The sequence below is a fragment of the Lichenostomus cassidix genome, chromosome 17, assembly GCF_008360975.1.
Source record: "Lichenostomus cassidix isolate B80296 chromosome 17, HeHo_3.0, whole genome shotgun sequence".
NCBI lineage: Eukaryota > Metazoa > Chordata > Aves > Passeriformes > Meliphagidae > Lichenostomus > Lichenostomus cassidix.
In genome coordinates, this window is record NC_139497.1 from 9,202,006 (window position 1) to 9,210,228 (window position 8,223).

General features: G+C 51.5%; 1 long non-coding RNA gene across 1 annotated transcript; it reads right to left on the minus strand.

Annotated features, from left to right (window-relative positions):
- Positions 1-1,926: 1,926 nt before the first annotated feature.
- On the minus strand, positions 1,927-4,956 carry LOC146429999 (uncharacterized). The gene is made up of 3 exons (XR_014855427.1): positions 4,863-4,956; positions 3,510-3,592; positions 1,927-2,799 (listed from the first exon to the last, which is right to left on the minus strand). It is a non-coding gene; the product is annotated as an uncharacterized LOC146429999 (long non-coding RNA).
- Between the last annotated feature and the right edge of the window lie 3,267 nt (positions 4,957-8,223).

The following is an 8,223-nucleotide window of genomic DNA, read 5'->3' on the forward strand; positions in this document are numbered from 1 at the left end:
CCTACCTGTGCTATAAATACTTACTTTGATGAGTGAAGTGATGATGGGAGGAGCTCACCTGACTCAGAAATCACTCTGGAATGTCTCTACCCCAGCACACCATATCTGCCCAGTATCTGCCCACGGGCACTCACTGCTAACAGCAGTGTAAGGGCACGCTCCAAGTTTTCTCCTCCCCAGGTCTATTCTCCTTTATTATCACTGTCTGCCACAAGACTTTGCCTCGAGTCATTTCAGTGCTTTTGAGAGTGTATCCTTCATTGAAATTCACATATTTGCTGTAAAGAACAGAAGAGAGTCTGAGGATGGCCATGCTGTGCCTGACTTCCATCCCATCTAACACTAACTCTGGCCTTGAGCTGGAAGGATGGAGGTGGGAGACCCCAGTTTCTGTTATGACCCTGTGCAATCTCAGCACTCTGCCCCAGAAAAATGAGCAACCTCAGCACTTGCTCTGGCAAGCTCCATCTCAGATATGCCCAGAAAAGGAAAAAAACAGCACTCATGTTCAAATCCTTTGTGCCTTATAATGACTAAACAGAGCCTGAAAGGGCTGAGTGCCCACAAAGCTGCTGGAAAGGTCTCCAGCTCTCTCAGGTCTTTGTCATGAGTTTAGAAGATTTAGCTGCAAACTTCATGTGTGTTGTTGTGGGTCATTTCATGTCCTGAGCAGGTGGGAATGAAAGATGGATTTCTGTAAAAAGACCTTGGGCAGTCATCTCTGGATGGCTACTGTAAAATCAAACAATAGAATTATAAAATCCTAGAATGGTTTGGGTTGGAAGGGACCTTAAAGATCATTTGGTTCCAACCCTGCTGCCATGGGCAGGGACACTTCCCACCAATCACATAAATATAACTTGATCACTTCTGAGTCGTTTTAGACAACCTTTAGCCACCACAAAGCAGCAAAGGGCAAAAATTGAAATTTTAAAACTATTCTTTGACACTTTCAGAACTATCCTTTGACATCTCCTCTTGCCCTTTGGGCTCCCTAACATTGCTTGCTTTTTGCTTCTTGGAAGACCAAAGTGATGTTGGCTTTGAGTCACAAAGCATCAAAGCTTTGTGCTGCCAGCACTAAATCACCATTGTGTCACCTGCTGTCACAACGGGAAAACTACCACTTTTCAGGCTTATTCCACTGGAAACTCAGGCAAAAATAAAATAACTAACACAGTGAGTACGGTACAGGGAGCCTCACCTGTAGGAATGTGCCACCCAACATATGCAAGGTCAAGGGGTACAAATTCCACGTGGCAACACTGCTGGGGGCTTTTGCAATCATCCCTAGTCCCCATTCAAACCTGGAGCTGGAGCCCATGCCTCTCCTCAAGGCACTTCCTGCTGAAAAAATCCTTCCTCAGGGCACTTTCTTGTGGTGCCCAGGTGAGTGTTTAAACCTGAGACACAGCCAGGACTTCAGTGGTCTTTGGTAATCTTTGCCCCCCCTCCTCTACAAAGCAAAGTGCAGAAGGCTGGGAGACAAACTGCTGCTTCCAAAATCCTCCACTCATGGCAAGGCAGCTCCTAAAATGCAAAGAATTTGCTCAGGCAGCCTCTTGAGTCACCAACTCTCAGGAAAGCTGTTTGGAGTGGGGTGGAATGGCTCATCCCTTCATTCTGGTGGCAAACAATGTGCTCAGTGACCATGTCCCAGTCACTGCCCACCACTGTCTGGACTGGTGCAAGGTCATCAGGCAGCACCTAAATCACACCAGTGCTTTAAAAGAAGCACCCAATTAAGAAATAACTTATGTGGGTTGCTGGTGCTTCACCCTGTGGTGTCTGGGCCCTCAGACCCACCCTGGTCCCAACACCTGAGTGAGTCAGGCTGGGAATTAGTAACATCCTCCCAGTCCATGGGGTTTCAGGCCAGGAGAAAGTGCCACAGGCACTGCCCCAGTTGGACACTTGTGTGTTGGGTGGATGTTAAAGACAAAACCCAGAGATTCAGTAATACATTCAACTCTCAGCTTTATTCCATTCAGGATCATATCCAAGGTGAGAGAGACATCAAATCAGCTTTTTCCAGCTGTCCCATCACCTGAGCTGTGTCACCCTGGTGCAGCTACCAAGGCAGCTCCCAAGGCACAGATACCCAGAACTTGACTCCAGCTCTGGCACCACTGGCATCACCTGCTGTTCATCACGTAGAGGTTGTCAATGAAGTTCCACATCTCACCCCCTTAATCCATCTCCCCAGCATTGCCCAACTCCCAGCTGGAGGGAGGCAAGTATGAACCCAGCCTCAGAAGGAGCCCCAGGAAGAGGGGGGACCTGTAGGGACAAATCCTGTTCCTATTTCCAATCCCCATTACCCATTATTGTCATGTCAGTGTTACACAGGGGTGTATTTTTAACTCCCAGGTGAGCTTGTCCAAGCAGGTCACTGGATCCTCCTCAAGTGAGGAGATGAATCAGCACTGCAAGCAGCAGATCTTCTGCCCACCAGGTGCAAGGAGAAATAAAAATACCTGTTGAGCTGGATCCAAAGAATTGCATTTCACCCACCCTTTCTAACCCAGAGACTTCAGCACATTTCAGTGACCACCAAAGGCAAAAACTGAGCTGTGGATGCATCAAGAGCAACACTCAGAGCTGGAAGTCCTGGGTGTTTGGCAGAAAGATGCACCAAGGAGTGGCTTTTGCAGCTGGAGGTGATGGAGGCCACAGCACAGATGGAGCTGAGGACACCAGGTCACGTCAGGCCAACAGTTCTGCAACACTCAGCATCGTGTTCTGACCTCGAGCCACCCAGGAATGCAGGGCTGTTTGTGCTGTTTGTGCTGCAGGGATCTGCAGGGAGGGGCAGAAAGGCTCATTCCATCATCCAGAACGGCTGGAGCAAACCCAAGGCACACGAGCCCTTCTTCACTTGGAGAGAGAAGCAACAGCCTTGGAGCCAAGGACTAACTTATCCTGGAAGGAAAAGCTCAGAACTGACTTTCCAAGGTCCCCACAGCACCCAGGGAGATGCAGGACCTCATCGAAGGCAGAGCAAGCCTGTGATTCAGAGGCCTTGATCCCACTGGGGAATTGATGAAGTCATCTCAGGAAGAGCTGGGCAGTTTGCTTGGTATGTCAGGAAAAGCACAGGACAGAAAGAGCAGGTTGTGCCAGCTGAGAGGGAACACACTCCTTCAGTTGCAGCTTTGGAAAACCTGGAAGTTGGGGATGGCTGGGTGGGAATGCAGCACAGGATCCCCTGATTTCAGTCATACCTACAACTACTGCTGCACACAAATCATGTTGGGTGGCTCAGAGAGTTTAAAAGGAAACCATAAATTCTGGGAATGTCTTTCTCCAGGAGCTTGAATTTTTTGTCTCAGGAAAACAGGCAAGATAAAACATGGGGCTGGTTTGAGTGAGAGCATTTGGCTAGTGAGGCACATTTGGATAGGAGCAGAGGAGGGGCAAAGGTACAGGTGAAAACAGAGGGCTTGGCTGCAATTAATGCTTTACATTCTTTCACATATCACTTGCCAGCCACAAAAATGTCCACTCACCTCACAGGGCCCAGGTGCCAGGATCTGGTGAGGGATGGCCTCCTCCAGACTGAACCTTCCGTGTCCCTCTGGGGAAGCTGAAGCTGATGCTAAAAGTTAACAGAAGCTGTGAGGGTCTGGAGAGGTGACCCAGGCTGGGAGATGGGAAAAACACAGAATTCCCTCTAGGCACATCCCCAGGGAAAAGGAGCCCAAAGCACAAGCTGTGGGTCAGGGAAGATTTTCCAGGAGGTCTTTTCCCAGGCCTGGGTTCCTGGACAGGCTTTTTGCAGGAGGCAGGGATGGGGAAATCCCAGGCAGACTTTGACTCAGCCTTCCTCAAGTTACCAAAATTAGGGCAGCTGAATCCTAGCCTGAGGGATCAACTGATAAGACATCACAGGAAGCACAAAACTCAAATTAACATCCACAGAAGATGCTGGGCTGTTTGTATCCTGCATGGAGCTGTGAGTGGCTGTGTGCTGTGACCTCCACAGCTGGAGGAGGACAAGGAGCAGGAGCTGCTGTCACATCCTACACTGCCCAGGGAGACAGGGACAGACCAGCAGCTCCACATCTGTAACTGCAGAATGCAGAGAGGGCTGGGGAGGGCTGTCCCTTCTGCAGGCACTTCTGGGGATGGCTACAAGTCCCCAGAGGCAGATATACACCCTAAAATAATATCTAATATATATAGATAAACTGAATTGATATGGCGAAAGCATTGAGGGGAAGTAAATGAGGTTCCCGATTCATATAATTTATTACATGATTAACTCTTCTGCACACTCTGGTTTCAGTGCTGGCTGCTTCCCATGTCCCTCTAACCCATCCCACCTGGGAAATCAATCCATCTGGGCAGTGGCTCGCTGATCTCACCACACCGCCCCAGGCTGACAGTTTTCAGATGCAGCTGCCCGAAACTTTGCGCCTCAATCCAGGTGTTTTGGGAGCTGAGGCAAATCTCTTACAGAGGAGAGGGGTGGTGTTGGATTAGTGCAATCTCTGACAGCTGAGCACTGCCAGGGAGAGCAGCTCTGTGCTGGGCAGGGGGAAACTCCAGCTGGACCCTTGACAGGCACGAGGGGTGACAGAGAACAGGCAAAGTGGGACCTCCTGAGAGCCCTGAGCAGAGTCCTGTGTCCTAAAGCACCCTCTGTCCCCGGGATCTGTGGCAGCAATTCTGCAGCCTCTCTAATCAATCCAGCTTGGTGTTGCACTTCCACAGCTCCAGCAATTTTCCCAAAGTTTTACATAAACCTCACTCTCCGGAGCCAACTCCACACCCTGCCCGAGGAAGGCTGGGGGAACCAAGCACCGCTGTCTCCTTTCTGCCAGTGTTTTGCATATTTGTAACCTCTTATCACGCTTCACCTGAAACTTCTTTCCGGGCTCCATCGCTCCCCTGCCTCGCTCCTTTCCTGCTCTCCTGTTCCCGGCAGGATGCTGGGGAGGCACAGCACCGAGGTCTCCCTCCCTCCCCAAGAGGTGCCCAAATATGGCCACACTGCTGTGGCCCTGCATTACTTCATCCCTTGCATATGCAACACACCTATTTATACATTTTAATGGGATGTTTGCCATTCTCGAGCCCCGGGGTATTATCCCTCCTGTGGAGTGTGAGTGCTGCGGTGCCCCCAGGCTTGTTTTCCTTTCAGCCCTTCACCCTCCCCAACCTGGAACGTGCATTTGCTCACTCCCACCCTCCTCTGCAGCACCTTCTATCAGACCTTTCCTCCAATTTATGCTTTCCATCCCAAGCCTGTCTCCTGTAGTGCCTCTCAACTCCCCTTCCCCTCCAAATTCCTTGGGCAGACAAACTGTGTCTGTCTCTGTGTCTGACTCTGTTCTCCCACCATTTATGGAATATTTAATTTCCCCAGCTCTGGAAAACTCTTTCCAGTTCATCTCAGTAACTATTAACAGCTATTCTCTGAATATCCTGTCAGAGGAGGAAATTAGATTATTTGTTTCTCTTGAAAAACGTTGGATGTCATTTCTCTCATCTCTTCAGGATGCTCACAGGTTATGCATTCATTCCTGAATTTGACTGTGCGTCCTCCTTCCCAAGGAGAGGGGATGTTCATTCTCCCTTCAGCTTTCCAAGACTCACCCCATCACTGCATGGTCTCAAAAGCCATCACAGATATTCCCTCTGCACCCTCAGAGGATTTGCAGCCCCAATTTACCTGGGCTGCCCTAGCTCTTTTCTCCTCTACTGCAGCCCTGATCTTCCCCTGCCATCACTGGGGTCAAAATCTGCTTTCCTGGTGGTGCCTCAGCTGTTTAGTGATGACCACAGGAGTTGGAAAGAGAGCAACAAATTCTCTGTATTTGTATGTGTGTGTGTGTGGATGGGACCACTGTCCCCTCTGCACCCCTGCAAGCAGTACTTTCATTTGAATCTCTCTGCAGTCACTGTTCAGGTGCTCTGGGCCAACACCACGTCCTCTGTGGGCCTGGGGACAGCCAGAGGCACCAGGGGTGAGGACAGGGTCCTGCTGGGTGGGCACAGAGCTCTGGGAGCAGCCCCAGCAGCACTCGGGCAGCTCAGGGAGCAGGCTGGGGTGAGGCTGTGCTGTGTCACAGAGAGCTCTGCTCCAGTGTCATCACACCTTCCCAGGCTGCAGGGAAACCCCAGCAGGACTCAGCCTCAGCACTCACCTCTGCAGACAGCTTCAGACAGGCTGCTCTGATCAAGGGAGGCAGCTGGGATTAGATCCTTTTTTGGAATATTTCAATGCAAAGCTCTTCTCCCAGAGGCAGCTGAAGTTATCCAGATCTCCTAAAGAACATGCACATGCAGCCACCTTCCCCTGGCTGGAGCTGGGCAGTGTCCATGGAGAGCCCAGGGCACATCCCATCCATGCTCCCACATCCCTGGGGCAGGAGTGCCCTGGGAAAGCTAGCCACAGCTCTCCTGCTTGGAGTGCTCCAAGCCCACAGGCTTGGTGAGAGCAGCTCTTTATCACTGTATGAAATAAAACCCTCCCAGCTCACACGGAAGAACAATTGGAGGGTCAGCTGGCATCCAGCGTTCAGCCCTTTCCTCAGGAAACACTAAGGATTTTCCTGTTGCTGGAAGATGGAAGAGCCTGGATGGGAGGTCTCCAACACCAGCATGGAAAAAAGATGGGATGAAGCATGGGCCAGGCTGGGGGTGGGTGTGCAGCAGTGTGCTGGGGTGCACACCCACCCAGGGGACACTGCAGGTGACACCTCTGCCAGCTGGGTCACTCGTGGTGCACCAAGCCAGGCTGCTCCTCCCCTGGGCAGCCCCAGCAGCTCCTCCTGCAACCCAGAGCAAAGCTGCCTTGCAGGGCAGGGGGTGAAGGTGTTGGGAACCACATGTCCTCCAGCTCAGGGGGCTCTTCTGGTGCCACTGGGGGATTCTGCCAACACAGGCCAGGCAGTCTGTGGCTGTGGGGCAGATGAAGTGTCAGGTTGAGGTCTTGGATCAGCAGTGGAGTTGAGCTGGACTCCAGCACTCCTCCAACACAGCTCCCACAGGGATGAGGCTCCAGCTGTGCTAAAGCAGAGTTCCTGGGCATGGATGTCCATGTGGAGTGAGCTCCTGGGACATGGCAGGGGAGGCTGTTACAGCAGAGACTAATTATCACTTCAGAGGAGTGAATCTTTGGCCAGGAGGTGCTGCTGGAGGTGACACTGCTGCTCCATCGATGTGTCACTGTGCTGGGAATGCAGCTGCTGCCTGTGGGACCCCCTGTGCTGAGCCTGGCCCTGGGAAAGCTGCAGCACAGACCAACCAACGTGGCCACAGACCCTGTGCTCTCAAGATGTGAACTGTTTCAGGTTCCCTTTTACACTCCTCCCTCACTGCTGTGTTCTCCCAGGCAGTAACAGCAGCTGCTCCCACACCCTCACTACACTCCTGTTTGGAACCACTCTGCACTTCCCCCAGAGTAAAGACAAAAAGAGAATTTGCCCCAAACCCCACTCTGGCTTTGGGATGCTGCACCCAGCAGCAGTGACAGGGAGCAGCTATCCCAGGGCTGCTGGCACTGCTGATCCAGTGGGGTCAAACACAGTGTCTGCAGCAGGGTGGGAGCAGCCTTCCAGAAATATCTGCTCCAAGCACCACAGAGATGTGTCCTTGACTCAGAGAGAGCTTCTGCCAGCTGAGGAAACCTTCCCAGTGCCATAGCAGGTCTGTATGGCAGCTCCTGCAGGTTGGGCAGCTCCATCACCTGGGGATCCAGAGGAGCTGGGTGAAGGCACAGGACATAGCTGCTGCCACAGGAATTCTTAATATCCCCAGTAATATCTGCTACAAAGTCCTATTTACAGATGTTTTGATTACAAAAAAAGAAGCTATTAAGAGAAAAGAAGCCCTTTAATTCCCAGCTTGACTGTGCAGGGGGAGAGCAGGACCAGCAGCCCAAGTGGCCAAGCTGGGAGTGTTCTCTCCATCTTTCAGCTTCACTCCCATCCCTTAGCTCAACCAAGATTTTGCCTGGAAAATTCAATTGGATAAAGAAATTCTCATCAGGCTCAGGAGGAGCACATCTCTGGCAAAAGCACATTACCACACACCTGGGATCTCAGCCATAGCCATGGAGTAAAAGCTCTCCAGGAGAGCCTTGGAGCCTGTGCTGGGAGCATGTGAGCTTCCGAGAGACAGAGAGGGACCAAGGACAAACCACACACTCCCGGTGCTCTGGCCCTGGATGTGCTCAAGGATTATCTGTTTATTTCCTAATGCAGGCTCAGCATC